This window comes from Manacus vitellinus, unplaced genomic scaffold (assembly GCF_001715985.3).
Source record: "Manacus vitellinus isolate BGI_N305 unplaced genomic scaffold, ASM171598v3 scaffold_14_pilon, whole genome shotgun sequence".
In the NCBI taxonomy this organism is placed as follows: Eukaryota; Metazoa; Chordata; class Aves; order Passeriformes; family Pipridae; genus Manacus; species Manacus vitellinus.
Genome location: NW_021939063.1, coordinates 15,315,561 through 15,332,669, shown reverse-complemented (window position 1 = coordinate 15,332,669; position 17,109 = coordinate 15,315,561).

The following is a 17,109-nucleotide window of genomic DNA, read 5'->3' as shown; positions in this document are numbered from 1 at the left end:
CCATTAACCAAGTGGGCACGTCTTGGTATCCCCTTTGAAGAGCTCATACCATCTGCAGGAGAAACATGAGTGTGCAGAAACACCTCAGTGCCCACTCTGCTCTGTACTGAGTTAGTTTGTGACTCCTCCAAGTTACCCACCTCCTCCCCGAGTTATGCTGGCTCCAAAGGCCTGTTTTGTGGCCCATAACAGGTCTGTGGGCTTCTGACACAAAAAATAATTGTAGTTTACTCTGCTGGTGAGAAGAAAATCGTGCCACATTTTCCTTCATGTGGATTCTTCTCCCTTGCAGAGGCTGGAGCTGGGGGTGGTAAGCCAGTCCTCAGTGTCCTTCTCAGACAAAGCAGAAGGACATGTCTGATGTGAGTTAGAGCAGCCTATTCAACTCATTCATGCACTTGTCTCAGAAACAAGCTCATATCCTTCCAAGAAAAGTCACCCAGGAGCACAGAGTTCAAGAGGACTGCTGAGGTGACCCCACGGGCAGCCGCAGCCTCAGCAAGAGATGAAGTGGTTTCAAGTGAGGTCAGTCTAGGGGTGCCCAACCTGCTGGAGAGGCACAGGAGTGCTCTTCAGACTCGAGTGGGACATGTGAGGACCACAGGGAACAAGGGCTCTGCTCAGCAAATTTCAGGAGAAACAAGAGGCGAACTCCAGACAGGGGAGGACAGCAAGGCTGAGCTTCACCCTGCAGCTTCATTGTCCCTGCTCCCCAGCCCATCCAGCCCTGATACCATGCTGTTCCCTCCCCAAAACAAGGCAGCTGGAATTATGTTAAGCAGGATGCTATTGTGGAGAAAACTAGACTGATTTTTCACTGTTGAGCACAGCTTTGGCTCTATAAAGCAGCAGCATCCCCACTGTGGCCACAGCTTGGCTCTGGTGCAGCTCTGTGGGACCCAGGAGATGACACCCCTGTGGCAAGATCCTGGTGGTACCATGGAGCAGCTGGACCTGCCACACTGGTGGGCAAATGGGATGGCTGTGTTCTGCAGACCATAGCCTGAAGAGGCATCAGGTCCCACGAATTTGGTCATTAAAATCCAAAGGTGCTCAGTTTTCAGCTATTTTTGAAATGTGTTTTAATAAGCTCTCCTCCTCAAAAAGTCTTTGTTTGCACAGTGTGTCATTCAACAGGCTTACAGGAAAAGAAAGGCAGCTTAAAACACTCCAGATCTGACTTCCCTCCATCCCTGTAGAACACTTCAGGAATCAATCCTTCCCATGTCATGAACAGTCAGCAGATATGCAGGATTCCTCTGCAGTCAGGACAATAATACACAGCCCCACCATTCCAACAACCTCCTGCCAGCCCATGGCATCCCACCCTGCATTGTTAGCACAGCTGATGCATTATTAGCACAGTGCTGATGACACTGCTGAGCATCCCTGCCCCTTGCAGCAGATGCCAACTCCATCCATGCACATGAGCATTTCCTACTTCCGAGAGGGTTGCTCCACAAAGTTCAAACATAAATAGATGCTGTGAAACCCAGTTACAGAGAATACCAGTTCTCTTTCTGCTCTAGCTGACTTGCTGTAGGAATAGGGAGTGTATTTGGCAGGAAAAGCCCAAGAAACTAAACCTATGAATGCAGGAGGCTGCATTCCTTCTTTAAAGGTTCCAGCCCCTTGTATATCCCAGTTACATTGGCTGCTCCTGCAGCTCAGCTACCCAAGGCACCTTCCACAGTCTAATGCAGAAGCAGGCAAAGTGGATTCCATGAAGTCACAAAGTTAGGAAAATTTATGGCATCATCTACAATCAAAACAATCACTTTGAAAACAAGAACCAGGAAACCATTTTCTTCTGGCTGATATTTCCATCAGTCACCAATACTACTTCCTGACTAAACCTGTTTCCAAATCTGGATTTGACTAGTTTGGTCCTTAAAAACAAACAAAAAACCCACTGAAAAAAACCCTAAAAATAAACCCCATTAAACTACTTACAGCATTAGAAAAAAAAAAAAAAGAAAGAAAAAAAGCCATTACAAGACAGAAATATGCCCCATTTATCACTTAGCTCCAGATTCTTGGCCAGTCATGAAGACTGACATTTTGAGGTTTAGAAAGAATTCCTTCATTCTCCATGAGAAACCATCACAAAGCAGATCAACCCACTAAAAAGCTGCAGTATTTTCCTTCCAGTGACATCCAAGGCCGACTGTGAGGGGTGAGTATTTACAGCTGTAAGGGACTCCAGTGTTTCAGAAAGGTTGGGAGAAGAGAAGCAGGTCAAAGTCATCTGTCTCTTCAGCTGGCAGCTCAGTTTTGTCACAGTCTCAATATCTCCATCTTGGCCCATACTCTTAAAAGTTCCATTTTAGTATCTTTTTTTTTTTTTTTGTGCCAGAGTACCATATTGTCCCCTTCTTACCTCAAAGGACAGTACAAATACAGCACTAGAGACACTAAAGACAACTTAATATTCCACATTTTCTCTTCAGATCAGCCATATGGGATTCTCTTGTGTTCACACTGGAGTTCTTTTCCTCACACCAAATATAGAAATAGCTACTTATGTGCAGAAATACAAATTACAGGATGAATTCTCCAATTCAGGTCCTCTAGCCACATACACAGGGGTTGATTTTGCCTGTGTGTACACACACTCCTCCAACTCAGCCCACAAACACTACACTTTGCTGAAGTTTCGACATCCCTCTGACCCTACAGTCTGTGTCAGCCCAGCAAATGAGCGTGGGCAGGAAAGCCAAGAAGCAGTTCTGGAAATTTTCATGTGTTTGCTCACATCAAACACTAAACCATCCCCCCTGCCCCTTTTTCTGAGCCTTCAGGAGATGGCCATACTGATGCCCACTCCTGCCAGCACACAGCTCTCTGTCCTGCTCTCCAGCAGCTCCCAGCCCCAGGCACCTCCTCTGCTGGGGGATGCCCAGCCCGGTTAAGGTCCTTCTGGGACTCAGGGTAATGCACCAGAACAAAACACCCCAGCAGCCTTCTGCTCTACTGAGCAGCCACAGGCCACTAAAGCAATAAAACATGTCACACTGAGACACTGTTGGAGCCAAAATGCATGTCAGCGAGTTAAAGGCTTGTTCCTCACACTCAGCATCATCCCCTGCAGCTCCTAAGCTCTCCTAAGAGGAAAGTCAGCTGCAATTCAGAGCACCTGCACTCAAGAGCCCTCATTAACAGCAGTGCTCCTCTTCTCTTTATGGGATGTTGAGGACCACCCCGAGCCTTCAGTGCCAACACTGAAGACAGAGCATCTGAAGCAGACACAAGAACTCACTCAGTGCCAGATCCTCTGTTTCCCAGCAACTGTGCTCTTGCCCTGAGCATGAGGTAGAGGAATCAGGGAGGTTCAGGGCGTTTTACCAGTCCAAAGTAACTTGCACATCCCTTTCAGTAGCTGAGTATGAGTGAGGAAGCAGCTCTACCCCAGCCACAGCTCTGTTCCCATGGCCAAAGTTACAGCCAGGGCATCATTCCCTGGTTTATGGCAATTCAGCTCCATGCAGTACTTCGTGTTTCCTTATGAGCCACAAACTTGCAGTGATGAGCACAGAACAACTCCATCAACTTCCACCTCCTCCTTCATCCCCTTCCAGAACACTGATGCCATCAGCTAGTCACAAACACAATTTCCTCCTCCTGACCCCAGGCCACAGCTGTGCTTCTGTGCACAGCCCATTTCCACTCAGGAACAGACTCAGCAGCACTGGGGGAGAGAGAGCACCTTTGCAGACCACAGCTGCTCCACCAGTGCTGGTACAAGTACATGTGCTCTGGGTTTTGGGACAACATCTCATCCCCAAGCCTTTCCTGAAGTTCAGCTCCTTCCTTTCACAAACAGGCAGAACTGCCCTCCAATTTGAAGTGGCCAAGACACAACTGATTTTGTACCTGCATTGTAGAGCTAATTACATGCCACACAGGCAGAGCCATGCTTTTCTGACAGCACAGCAGAGCTGCTACCTGGCTCCAGGCCTCCCTTGCCCCATCCCTACTGAGTAATTCAACTGCTTTTCTTCTCCTAGGGAGCCCACTGCTTTTTGGATAAACTACTTTCCATACACTAGACCAGCACAACCAGGATGGTGAGCATAACAACCCCACACTTACTGTGACTCTCCTGGCCCCAGGTCTCCCCAGGATGAAGGGAAGGTAGAACCAGCCCTCTGCTAGACACAAAAAATCTCCTCCTCTTACAGCCACTGCTTTATGCTTTGCTTTTCAATTTACTCCCAACCCTTGTCCTAAATCAAAGCTCAACTCAGCTCAGGTGCTGAGAGTAATTCACAGTCCCCTTCTGGGAGGTATTTCACTCTTCCAGGTGTGTCCTGGCTGTTCCCAGTTTCCCTGAAGCCTTCCAGGCACCTTGCCAAATTTCCCCTTGCCTTGCTGATTACTCAGCCTCCTGTGTCTCTGAGATAACAAACTACACATCCCTGGACCCCTCAACATCAGCCCCCTGTCCCAGCAGGGGGCTGTGGAATAAGCCCAGGGAGCTGTAGCTGGAGCAAGACTTTGCAAGAGGAAGGCAATGGCCCAAGTGGTGCTGAGGCAGAGGCTGCCCATGGCAACATTACTTTCCTCAAAGACTGACCAAACTCAGCTGTCTGGGCAGGACAAGGGCAATCGCCAGGAACCCACATCCTGTATAAAAATGACTGTTACGTTTTCAGTTGGAAAACTAGAAACCTGTTGAGTACCCTGGTGCAAAGCCTGCATTTTTGTACTCTAAAGGTACATTTAAATTGTTAACTTTTGACAGTTTTCTAGGAAAAAACACAATTGAAATAAGGACTGTGATTTGCTGGCCTCTATGATTTTTGCAATGCTCTTCACCATAAATCCAACCTTGGGGGTTTGTTTTGCTTTAAAAGCAATGAAAACCCCCAGAACTCTCCAAATTCTCCACAAAAGAGAAAATGTGTCTCCTTTCAAGAGGTATCTTTAGCATCCCAAGGGTGCTAAGCCAGGACTGGGCCCTTATGTGATCCCTCCTGTCCATAAGCAGCCACCAGGAGGTTCTGGGGAGACCCTTGCTGCCTCAGAGCAGGATGAGGACATGCTGGCAGGGGCAGGTTTGCAGGCTGTGGCTCCAGACACTTGCAGCATCCTTTGATTGCCAATGTAACGTGACCCTGATCAAAAATAAGGGTCAGTCTGGCTAAATTAATGGGGAAACCCCCCAATATTTTGTTCCTGATGCAGCAGTCAGGAGAGAGGTTTGACATCCACTTATCTCAGGTCCATCACTTTGGGCAGAGGGCAGGCTGGGTCCCTCCCTGACTTCCATTCCACTTCTAACCCTCGCAAACACTTAGTGGTCTCCTCCTCCAGTAACAACTCACTCCTTGAGCCAGAACAAGAGCTCTTGTGATGGCCTGTGGTTACTCTGGGAGGAGTCTGGCATGTTCTGAGCACCTCTCCATCCACCTCCACAGACACACCTCTGCAGTATTGCCTTTTCTTGGACAATGTTTAAAGTACTCGGACTCCTGTGCAGGTTTACCAGAGGGCACACTAAGGAAGCCATGAGGTGAATTGAGGTAGGGGCTGGACTCATCCCTCGAGCTATGCTCTGACCCCAAGTCTTGGCACCACTTCACATTTCCCTTCAAGTCCCCAGAGGATTAACTGAATGGGAGGCCAATGAAATCACTGTGCCAGGTCTCCCCAGTCTATCTGCTCTCTTTTGTTGCCCAGCATCAGCTCTTCAGAAGCAGGGCAACATTTTGAGTGAAGGGACGGCTGTGGCAATTCTACCTCACACAGATATTACACAGGAACTATACATAAAACACTGAGGCCAACAGCAAAATAAAAACATGGGACATTCTGTATCAGCTGGAAGGGAGAGATTTTTATGTACTGATTTATCTCCTTCCAAGGGAGCAGCCATTTCTGGAATCAGTGGTGCCCTGAACAGGTATTTCAAAGCACAAGACAGACAAGACAGAGCTTTCCCCAGCCATCCTTGCTGGCAGAAGAGACTGGGTCTCTTTGCCACCAGGTCCCTGCACCTCCCTTGCCAGACAGGGATGATGTGACCTGCAAGGCTGTTCAGCTCTGGGAAGAAGTCTGGGCACACTGCAGAGGACCTCCAACACCCTCACATGTAAGATGAGATGCCAGCACAAAAAAGGTTCAGCCAGAGACAACCCGTGTTTAGACAGGAAAGAATTCTAAAATTCTACCCGGATTTAGGAACTTCGGATGTGTGCCTGGTTTTGAAGAGTGGTGATAATCCAGCAGGATTTGCGTAGAGCCACCGTGAGAGGTGAGAACAGGTTCTAAATACAATCCTACATGACTGAATTTTAAACACTCCAGTTGGATCTTTTTGGCATTACAGTGACAATCTTGGCATCATCACTCCCACAGTTGTCTGCAATTAACAGTTGCCACTTTCGAGTCCTCTTTGCATTCATTAGTGTCCAGGTCCTGCCTGACACCCCACTGGACAGCAGAGCAGGCTTGGAGGTGTTCTGCTGGAGGAACCTCAATCACTCCATTCCCCATCATGTCTGACCATCACAATTTTCTTTCTAGACTGAATAATGTCTTTTCCCCTTGCTCTTGTTTCTCTGACAGCACTATTAGAGCTATCAGAGATAACAACAGTAGGTTAGACAGCAAGGTCGTAGTGGCAACCTTTTTACACCCTGACATGGCTGTGAGGGTACCAGCATCTGCTTGTGCTGCAGCCCCTGGAAATATTTGTACCTTCAGATGGAAATTGAAAGTCTAAACCTACAAAGAAAACCCAGACAGGGGGAGAGGCTGCCACTCTGGTTCACTCTGTACATCAATAAAGAGAAAGAGCAGAACCTCATCCAATATCATATTCAAAGTATAGGATTACCTTCAATGACACAAGAGTATAGCCCAGGGAAATTCGGGCAGAAGTGGGTTCCCAGACTAGGGAAATGGTGTTTGCCAGTGTCACAGGCTGCTGCTGGCAGAGCTAGGACTGAAAAAGAGACTGGTGGTCAAACCTGTCTTAGCCACAAGGCAGTCCTGGGCTCTCAAACACTACTGAGAGTAAAGCAGTTTGTGTTTTATCTGAATTCAGTAAGTTGGAGGGTGCAGGGGAATAGGGACATTGCATTCCAACTCTAAATTACGTTTAGAAACACACATCCTCTTACCCACAAGGAGAGGAGAGGAACACGAAGAGGGTCCTGCAGGCTTATTTTTCACCACCTGAGAGTGTCATGATTTTCCTGGTTTTCAAGACCTTTCAAGGCAGGAGTTGGGTGGTTTCCATTCTTGACCATTACCTAAGGTACAAGTTTAGTCCCAGCCAGCCCAGAGTTGGTCACTCGAGCTCTTTAGATTCACAGAGCCCTTGACTTGCCTGTACCTTAAGCAGTCCCCTCAGACTTGTTTTCATTATTAACAGTCTGACCTTCATGACTTACTTGCCCTTTCCATCCTGAGAGCCCTGGACTATGGTCATATCTCGAAACTACTTCCCTCAGTGCCCTGAAGAAGGTGCCAGGAATGAAAATTCAGTCCCATCCTCCCATCATCTCTAATGGAGTAAGACCTTGAAGTCCCAGCCTCTGGGTTGTACTGGCTATTAGAGAAACAAGCAGAATTTCTATCAGACAAACAATACAAAATATAATAGAATTCAATATTCACAATACTGGCCTTTCTTTTCTTCCCACATTGCTTCCTTCTTCAGTGAAATAGTTTAAGTTGGTATTTGTACTATTGGTATCCTTTTGACAACATCCTTTGCTGTGTGTGCAACCAACTCATACTTATATATGGCATGAATGCTGAAAAATTGCCAAGCCTGAGAGTAGGAGATTTCTGATACCTCAAGGGGTTCTGACCTGACATATGGAAAAGATCTTGCTATAGCTTTGCTCTGCCATTTGTTATTCATCTAACAAAAACAGTTCTTAGACTTGGAGATCATAAACTCTCTCTGGGTTTGTTGTACACTACAGCACTTGACTTTCTACAGCTCAGCATGTGCCAAAGGGAGGACCTTGGCAGAAATGGAAGAGGAATGTTTATCCAGTTGACAGACTGGTGGTCTGACTCAGCTAATCCACATCAGCCCAGTGGAAGCTTCATGCTAAACACAGAGTCACTCAGTTCTTTACTAGATCATCTCAACTCATTGACAGTTGGATAATTCAGTTAGTGGTAACAACTGGGAATAAAATCCCAGAATCGCTGAGGTTGGGAGGGTACTCTGTAGATCAGCCCAAGCCTCCTGCTCAGAGCAGGGTCACAGAGGGCAGATTGCTCAGGATCACATCCAGTCAAGTTGTGAGTATCTCCAAGGGCAGAGATTCTACTACTTCTCTAGACAACCTGTTCCCATATTTGACCACCCTCACAGCAAACTTTTTCTCATGTTTAAATGTAATTCCCGCATTTCATTTTGTGTCCATTGACAGGATCTCCCTCTGAGCCTTCCCTTGCCAGACCAAACAACTTCAACTCTCTCAGACTCTCCTCACACACTAAATATTCCAGCTCTTAACCTTGGCCTTATCTTTAACTCATTCCAGGATGTCCAGATCTCTTTTACACTGGGAGTCCAGCATCAGTGCTGAGTGGAGGGGAAGGATCACCTCCTCCATGCTGGCAATACTCTGCCTAGTGCAGCCCAGGATATCAGTTGCCTTCTTTGCCATGAGGGCACATGGCTGGCTCATGGACAGCTTGGTGTCCAACAGCCCCTCAAGTTCTTCTTCTGCACAGCTGCTTCCCAGCTGCAGCCCCTGCAGATGTGTTTGCACAAACTTCACCTTGTTCAGGACCAACTCTTACTTTAAAGACCTCAGATCCAACGGCCAGCCTCATGGATTCATGTTGGGAAAGGGAGAATCCTACAAAGAGCCAGTGATATGCATCCTATCCAGTCATCACTTCTTTCTTTTATTTTATTGGTAAATTAAAATTATATAATTAAAGACTAGCAGCTGCAACTCAGAGAGGCCAATATCCTCTATGGATGACTCACCCTCTTGTGTGGGATTTTTTTTGGGATGTGTTTCTGAGGAAATGAAAACACTCTAGTGTCTTTCCCTCTCACTTCCTTACAGAACACACTCATTGTTCTCCTGCTTAGATGCTGGTGTGCACCTCTGTGGGTCCTCTCTGTGTCAGGCTGCACAGGCTGCCTGATTTCCTGGACCACATACACAGTGGGATTCCAAAGAAAGTAACAGTGGGGTGATATTAAGCCTGCTTGTGTCACTGGTGTGGCAGAACTGAGAGGGATGAAACCCGTGGGATGGGCAGAGACTGAAATGCCCTGGACAAAGGGAAGCTCCATGGTGCTGTGGTTAAGGGATGACAGCTCAGTGACAGCTGAATTCTAGTGGAAGACCGCTGGGCACACCCAACACTGTATTACATGGCCTTGCAAGACCATCAGAAACTGAAATTAAGATGTCAAGGTGTCCCAATTGTTTCCCTTTTCACTCTAAGATGCTGGGATTTCAGAGCTTTTGCTTGCTGGAAGGAACTGTCTGCCCTGGAGGTTCTCCTGTGCTCTGGCCCAGCTTTTGATGTGCACCAGGTTGAGTCCTGGTGTCTCGGGGCTGACACAGGCCTGGCCCACTGAGCATCTCATGTCAGTCGTGGCAGGAGCTGATCCCCCACTGCTGGCAGACACTGAGCTTTTCTGATGTTCGATATTTTTAAGTGCTTTTGGGACTTCTGCTCTAAAATGCTTCCCTTTAAGTTTCCATTTAATTTCCTTTAAATTGTCACTGGAGCTGTTGATATCTCTGACGTGTGTCAAATGCATCCTTTTCTCTGCTGTCTCTTTCTCCCCCACTATGCAGCACATATAAAGATTTAAAAAAAGATTTTCAGCTCAGCACTTCACTACCCTCCTCCACACTTTTTTGAGCATCCAACCTCTTTTTTTTTTCTTTCAATTTAAAAACCCTAACATAGTGCACCCAATTGAACACATAATTGTTTCGTGTAGAGTTTCCCTGGAGAATTATATAATCTCAACCTGTCTCCCTTAGGCAGCATATAATCATGCAATCTACTGGCTTCTTTGTTTCTCTTTTCTTCTCCTTTTCTTTTTTTTTTCCCCTCCCCAATACTTGTAATAAGTTTTCCACCTTGTCTAGACATTTCTGACATACTCTACCTTTACCTTATTTTTAGCTGGCAGATGTAGCAGTTCTCCTCCTTGCACAACCACATCCTGTATCTCAGCACTCCCCACCTCACAAGTCCTTATTCCAGACCCTCCTCTGCCAGTGCTATTTCTATCCCTTCCAGCTGTGCATTTCATCTCATTGAGGGATTTTTTTCTTTAAATGTTGCAACTGTTACTTAATTAGGATGAAGGTTCCCTTTTATTGGGAAAATACTTGAAATGACCAAAACTGGTCATGTTTGATGATCAGTGGCTTAGGATGCTACAGTAATTAACACAGTGCTATTAATAGGTAGGTGTGATCACAAGTTTTCCATTGCAGTAGGCTTGAACAGGAAAAGTACAGTTGGGACAGTTTTCACTATGTTGTTTTATGAAAAAAATAAAAAATTGCAGTTTTGCCCTCCAAAAACTATTTGCATATGGTAAGATGACCACAGTATTTCTTGGAAATTGTGGCTTGCCTGTCTTACCTTCCATTCTCTCTCTCTCTCTCTCTCTGTGACATCACCATGGAACCACACTGATGGAGATCTGCTGGAGATCTGTCAAACACAGCCTCCCATCCTCAGGGAAGGGCTGAACCAGTGCACCACCATGGAAACTGCAGCTGACCAAAGGATCCCCCAGAACTTGCACTGGGAGCTGCAGCAGTATTTCAAAACACCATTAAGAGTCCTGAACATCATGCTACCACTGGAAAAGCCCCATTTTCCATAGGCACAAGGCCCTGTCTTCCCAACCCCAGTTTGAATGAGCCCAATTCTTCAGCTCATGCTAAGACAGAGGTTAAGTTTTGTTTGAGTCTGGCAGGAAACTCTTTCCCCTGGTCAGTGCTCACTAGGGCACAGGGAGCAGAAAGCAAAATTATTTGCAATCGTGTATCTGAAATGTGTAAACAAAATTACCCTGGAGTGAGTTCACATCCCTTCAGATCTTGCTTTTGCCAACAATCTAGCAAATATGTTCCCTGACAGGAATGTTTGCTGAGACAATAGATCACATTTTTAGCCCTTTGTTCAAAGGAACATTGAAATATGTAGTGGTGAGTATTTGCCTCTCCAACCTGATCATCAGAACGACCCTCATCCACTTGGAGATTAGGAACATACCACACACCTGATGTGTCCAAACATCGAAACTTCGAATCTAAGCAACAGATCTGAAGATTGTGTTTGCACACCCTGAAAAGTCCCAAGTACCTGCACCAACAACTACCTTACAAAGCAAGTGCAAAGCCCTAGGGCACTCCAGGTAGGTGAAGAAAGGAGGAAATTGCTTTTAACTGATAGGATTTCATCCAGGTCCCCCTCACAGGCAACATGTCCCATGTTTACAAAGGCACTTGTTGTATTTTTGAGCTTCCTCAGGCCAGCTGACCCAACAGTTCCTACATTTCTCTCACAACTTGCTTCTTCCTGGTTTTCCAGGTTCTTGTTCCACCAGAAAAAATTATCACCAGTGGCACTGAGACACATTTAAAGCATCACATCCAATTCCTTCCCAGCTTCCTCACATCATCCCAGTCTGAGTGGTATTGAGATGTCACACTCTTCAAGATAACAAGCACTTTGGGAAGGAATTGCCTGCACTTTGAGGACTCTCATCTTCCCCAGTCCATTAACAAGTTCCATGGGCATCCTACAGCTTAACTTCATTCTGGTCTCTGAATGGAAATGGCCCTGTGTTTGAGTACCTAGGCTGGGGTGCTGACCAGGCTGCCTTTGCTGCCCAGAATAAAAGGCCCCAATTCCAGGCATTTGTCCATGCCCAGTACCACAGCCCAGGGTAACACAGGTGACCCCGTGAAAAGCAAGGGGTTGTTCTTTTCTGGTCTAAACTAAGGGACAGGGCCACCACATCCCGAGGCCATTGGGTGAGTCAAATGTCTTACTGTGTGCCCCACAATTTAAAAAGAATGCAAGAAATCTAAAAACAATGGCTGATTTTTTTTTTATAATGTATGTTTTTCGTTTCACAATTTCCCTTTGAATTTTGCAACCTTCAAGGGCTGCATTTAGCAGCTTCTTTCAGCAACCAGGTGCAGTGTTGAAAAGAAACAACCCCTTGACCCTGGACCTCAGGTTTTCAATGAAACTCAGTGTAATGTTGCAACAGACTGCTATAACCCTGATACGTATCTCACTTGCAGCACTTGTACAGAAATTAATCACTTCTAGATAATAATTTGTGGGACTTTGAAGTAGCTGTGAGAGAACAGCAAGCTGCACTTCTACGTCAGTCACAGCACTTCCAGGTGACACCAGCAATGTTCTCTGCTCTCCAAAGTCCAGAGTCGAATAAACCAGCCAGCCCTAGGAGCCAGGAGAGATGGGCTCTTGACTTGTCCATTGACTCATTCACCAATTCCTGGCAAGCCACTAGAAATGATTCATTTTCTCCCTCACAGAACGGGCTGTGAGGGTCACTCCTTTAGGGCTGACCTGTGGCTGGGACTCACAACAAACACCATCCCGTTATTCCTTGTTAGCTGTGTTGTCCTCATAGCAGGACCACGACACAGACAACAGCCAAGCAAACCTCTGCAACACCACATGAGTGTGGTAAAGGGAAACTAAAGCCCTTCTCCCTGTTTAGACACCACAGGGAAGTCACAGAACAGCAGAACAACGTGAATTCTTGGTGCAGACCTTTCTTCTGGTAAACATCAGCTGGAATTTATGTTTAAGGCTGGAGGGTCTCCACTTGCTCCTTACTTTGGTCAGATTTCTGTGAGGGAACTCTCACTGGATCCCTCCATTCTTATTCCAGGTGAAAAGTCATGGGGCTGTGTCCTGATTAATAGGAAACCTGGGCTCGTACCTCATTTAGTCCCCAGTGTTAGTGCTGCAGCCTCCCATGGAGATAAGCAGGGGCTGTTCTGTGATGGGAACTCAACCCAAGGAGGACCCAGAAACCCTGGTGACTTGAAGCAAGATGCAGATGAGACAATCAAGAGGGACACCAGTCTAGGTGAGCAGAGGAACAAATCCAATGTGGTTTAACATGGCCTGCTGCTGCTCCACGTGCCATGCTATCCATGAGCATCATTTGCTGCTACCAGTCCATCTGCAATGGCCAGGGTCTTGCCACAATGGCTGGGAAACAGTGTCCTGGGCCATTCCTGTACCATAGGAAATGAGTGTATTTCCCAACAATGTTCTATATGAACGTTCCTTCCTCAGCTGACAGCACCAATCTGCCAGAACATTAATGAGAAGCTAACGAAGAGAGCCAGGCTAATGCAAAACAGTAATGAAGATTAATCTCTCCCCAGAGAGGAGGATGACATGCCTTCTCAGAGACCTAGTGCACCACAACGGCATTTGGAGGGTCAAAAGTGGGTCAATGAAAGCTAATTAACAGCAAATCTCTCTCTTGTTCTTAATTACAGAGTGGTGAGTAGGGATTTCAAATAAGCTGCTTGGTCCATTCCACTCGCTGAATTCCCAAACTGGGAACCATAAGTCATGCAGGAATTTGATGGCATACCTGGGCATAGGTCTCTCAACTGGGAAACAAGCAGAGCCAGGGAGACCGGGGCAGCCTGGGCTTCATTCCCTGACAGCAACTAGAAGTCTTGGTTTTGGAAGAAGCATTGGACGACTTTCTATGTAACACAGCACAGGACCTCAGTAGGGTCCTGCCTACTCACTAGGGTAGCAAGTGATTCCTGAGCAGAAATTTCAGGTCAGGTAGGGATTTCTTCTCAACAGCAAGTCCTGGCACCCCTCTAGCAGCCTTTGGAGTCAGTTCTCCTACAGTACAACTCCCTGATGGACAGTCCATCGCCAGAGGAGGTTAGATTTGTACGTGCCTTCAAGGCATGGCCTTAACAAGTCTATCAGAGGGTCTCATCAAGGGCTGTTACCTGCAGAGACATTACTACCAGCCTGAAAATCTCCTGAGAACAGAAGCAGCATGGGAAGACCCTGCAATGCTGGAGAGCCATTTGGGAACTTGACCGAGTTCCCAAGCCTGTTGCTCACTTCCCCTCTGGCCTTACATCATTCAGCCCCTTCACCTGGATTCCTGACCCACCACATAAAGACACTTTGGTGGCAGACAGTGCAGCACCCCAGGTAATGCTCCTGTCTCTGGTGTTTGTGTGTCTGTGCTGCCTTGTGCCTTTGCCAGACCTTCAAGACATGACCATCATACCCACGTGATGAAGAAGCTTCCGTTCTTCCTTTGCCTGCCCTGGGTAAACCCATTTAACAGCAAAAAAAAGCCAAAAATTCCCCTGGGCCACCCTGTGCTGAGAGGGTGAACTGGAGAAGAAAGCACCAAGCTTTGCTGCTCTAGATGAGCCATAAAGCAGCAAGCACTTAGGATTCCTGTCTTGCCTGGCTGAAGCCCAAGTGGAAGCAAATCCTCTGCAGGCAGGGCTGTCCTGCCAGCTCCATGATCTCACAAAGGGAAAACACACTGGGGCTAAAGAAGAATCAATGACTTTGCACATGTCTTCGCAAGGCTGCATTCAGAGAGGTGACTGGCACTGGAATTGCCCTACTTACCACAAAAGCAGTGACAGTGCCACCACCACAGCAGGGGATAGACAGACTCCAGGCCTTGTTTCAGCCCTTGTGTTCTAATTGGAGCAGGCTGTGCTGCCAGCAAGAAAACAGGGTCCTATACAAGATCAGAGGTACATGTCTCCCACTGTGCTTTCAAAGGTAAGCCATCTGCTCCACAACTGCATTTAACTCTTGCCTGGCTGACGTCCACAGCACAACCCATGCACCGTGCCTGTGGTAGGGTAGAAGTGGAGGCGGGGAACAAATCAGTAGGCTGCAAAGACTTCCAGTGGTTCTGCAGTTGGGGACACAGTAGCGCCTTCTGCTGGAAGCATCAGTGTCTGGGCAAACCCTTCCCCTTTGAGAAACATGCAGCTTTACTGCTGGATAAACAACAGTCACTCTGCACAACAGCAAACAAACCATCCTAACCCAGCCTGATCTCTCCCATGGGATTATCTGCCTGCCCTCTCACACTGTACTCTGGACAGTGCCATTGCTCACACATATAGATGTCCCCTCCAGGCGGTGTTGGCCAGGATTATAGGACAGAGCTGCCATGGTTAGATGACACTGCAGGCATGGTGCTCCTACGGCCAGAGGGCTCTTCCCACTCATACTCCTTCTGGAGTCCTTCTGCTGGGCTCCAGCATAAACAGAGACTGAAGTGGGGCTGGCTCAGGCTGCAGGTCTCTGTCTAGAGCCAATCTGTGCCTCTTGCTTGCTAGGAACGTGCTGCCCAAGCACTCAGGGGAAACACTGCTCTCATTTAAACATCTAAATAAAATTCTTTAGGTCTTCTGCTAAGCTGAGCATTTAAAAGAAGTACATATCCACATCCCACTGATAGCAGAAGGACTTAGGCCTAATTTTGCTAGGCCCCTTTGAAAACCCTGGATATCAATGCTCAAAGGTCTGCTCTAATTAGCCAAATTATCACCCATATAATATATGTGCTCTTAAATGATTGACAGTAAAGCTACCTTACAGTGATTCACCTTCTTCTGACTCACAGTCATTTATTTGCACTATTTTCAGCACTGGAATTTGAAACAATGATACAGGTTTTCCATACATTCACGGAAGAATTCATAAACACCATGAATGCATGACTTCATGTCCAGCCATGCCAGGCTCTCCTAACTTCTCCACCAAATAAAAACAAACAGATTGTTCTGAACTGTAGGCATGCTAAATCAAGTCTAGGGAGATATTAATCCAGGGAAAACCTCTTTTTCCCCATTTTTAAGGCAAATTCCAGCAATGTGAAGGCTATCCGGCTCAAAGAAAAAACATTTCCTCTTTACTACAGAACTAGTCCCTCCTGGCTGGTCTTGGCTTGTGCTTCCACAGTGTGAAGGAGGGAATTCTTAGAGAGCTGAAAAAGCCTTCCTGGCTCTATGGTGCTTTTCTAGCTTTGAGTTTACAGCTGCCCAACAGCTGGTGCCAGATATGACACAGCTGTGCTCCAGCACACAGCATCAAACAGCTCTCAGCAAGGTCCATACGAGCCATCTCCAACTGTGACATGAGGCTTTGGGTCCTTCACATTTATTTCTCCCAATATTGTCCAAACTTCATCCTGGTGACCTAACACCCCAGAGCCCACAGAGGGTCACTTTCCTCTAACACTTTGGTGCTTCAGCAGGAATGTCTGGCTAAAAAAACAAACCAGCAGGGGAATGATTTCAGCTACTAAATCCAATCATCAACCAAAACATATTTTACACTTCAGTGTAAAACCCTTCACCCATCATCATTAGGTGCTTGGTCCCAAGGCCACTGAAATCACAGGGTGATGGTGTACAGAAGGCAAGGTACTGGGACATCAGCAGATTCGTATACATTTAAACTAAACCTTTTATCTCAGGATACATCACACCACTTCCAGATAAGAACCAATGGAGATAGAAGTGCTAACTTGACTCTCAAGCCAGAGCGTTGCCCCTGCATTTAGCTGAATGCAGAATTAGGGAAGTTTCTCCCAGAGCCTGACTCTGAATCACTCTTCAAACTCTGAATCACTTGGTTTTTCACTTCAGCCACCAGCTCCAGCTAAGGGCAAAATGACCATGTATAGTTCCCCCAGAGAAATACTCGTCGGCTGCAAAACCACCTTAGAGCCTTCCCACAAGAGAGGAACTGAGATTGCTCCAGCTGTGCCAGCTCTGAGGGTGCTGTGGTGGGGAAAAAAAAGAAAAGGGTGCTGCAAGAACAGCCAGCCCTGGGACAGGATGGCTTTTTGGGTTTTAATTTCGTTTTACAAGCTGAAGAGAGATGCTCAAGCTCAGTGAAACCCAAGGGGCCACAAGCTCTGTGTTAGGTCTCTTAGGCACATTAACCCTTACAACAGTCAGTTGGACAAACTGGACAAAAGGGTTTCTTGGGAAAGGAAGGAGGGTTTGGTGCTAAGCAGGTCATTCTTCCTTGAGCCATGGCAGTAGAAAGTAGTTCCCATATGAG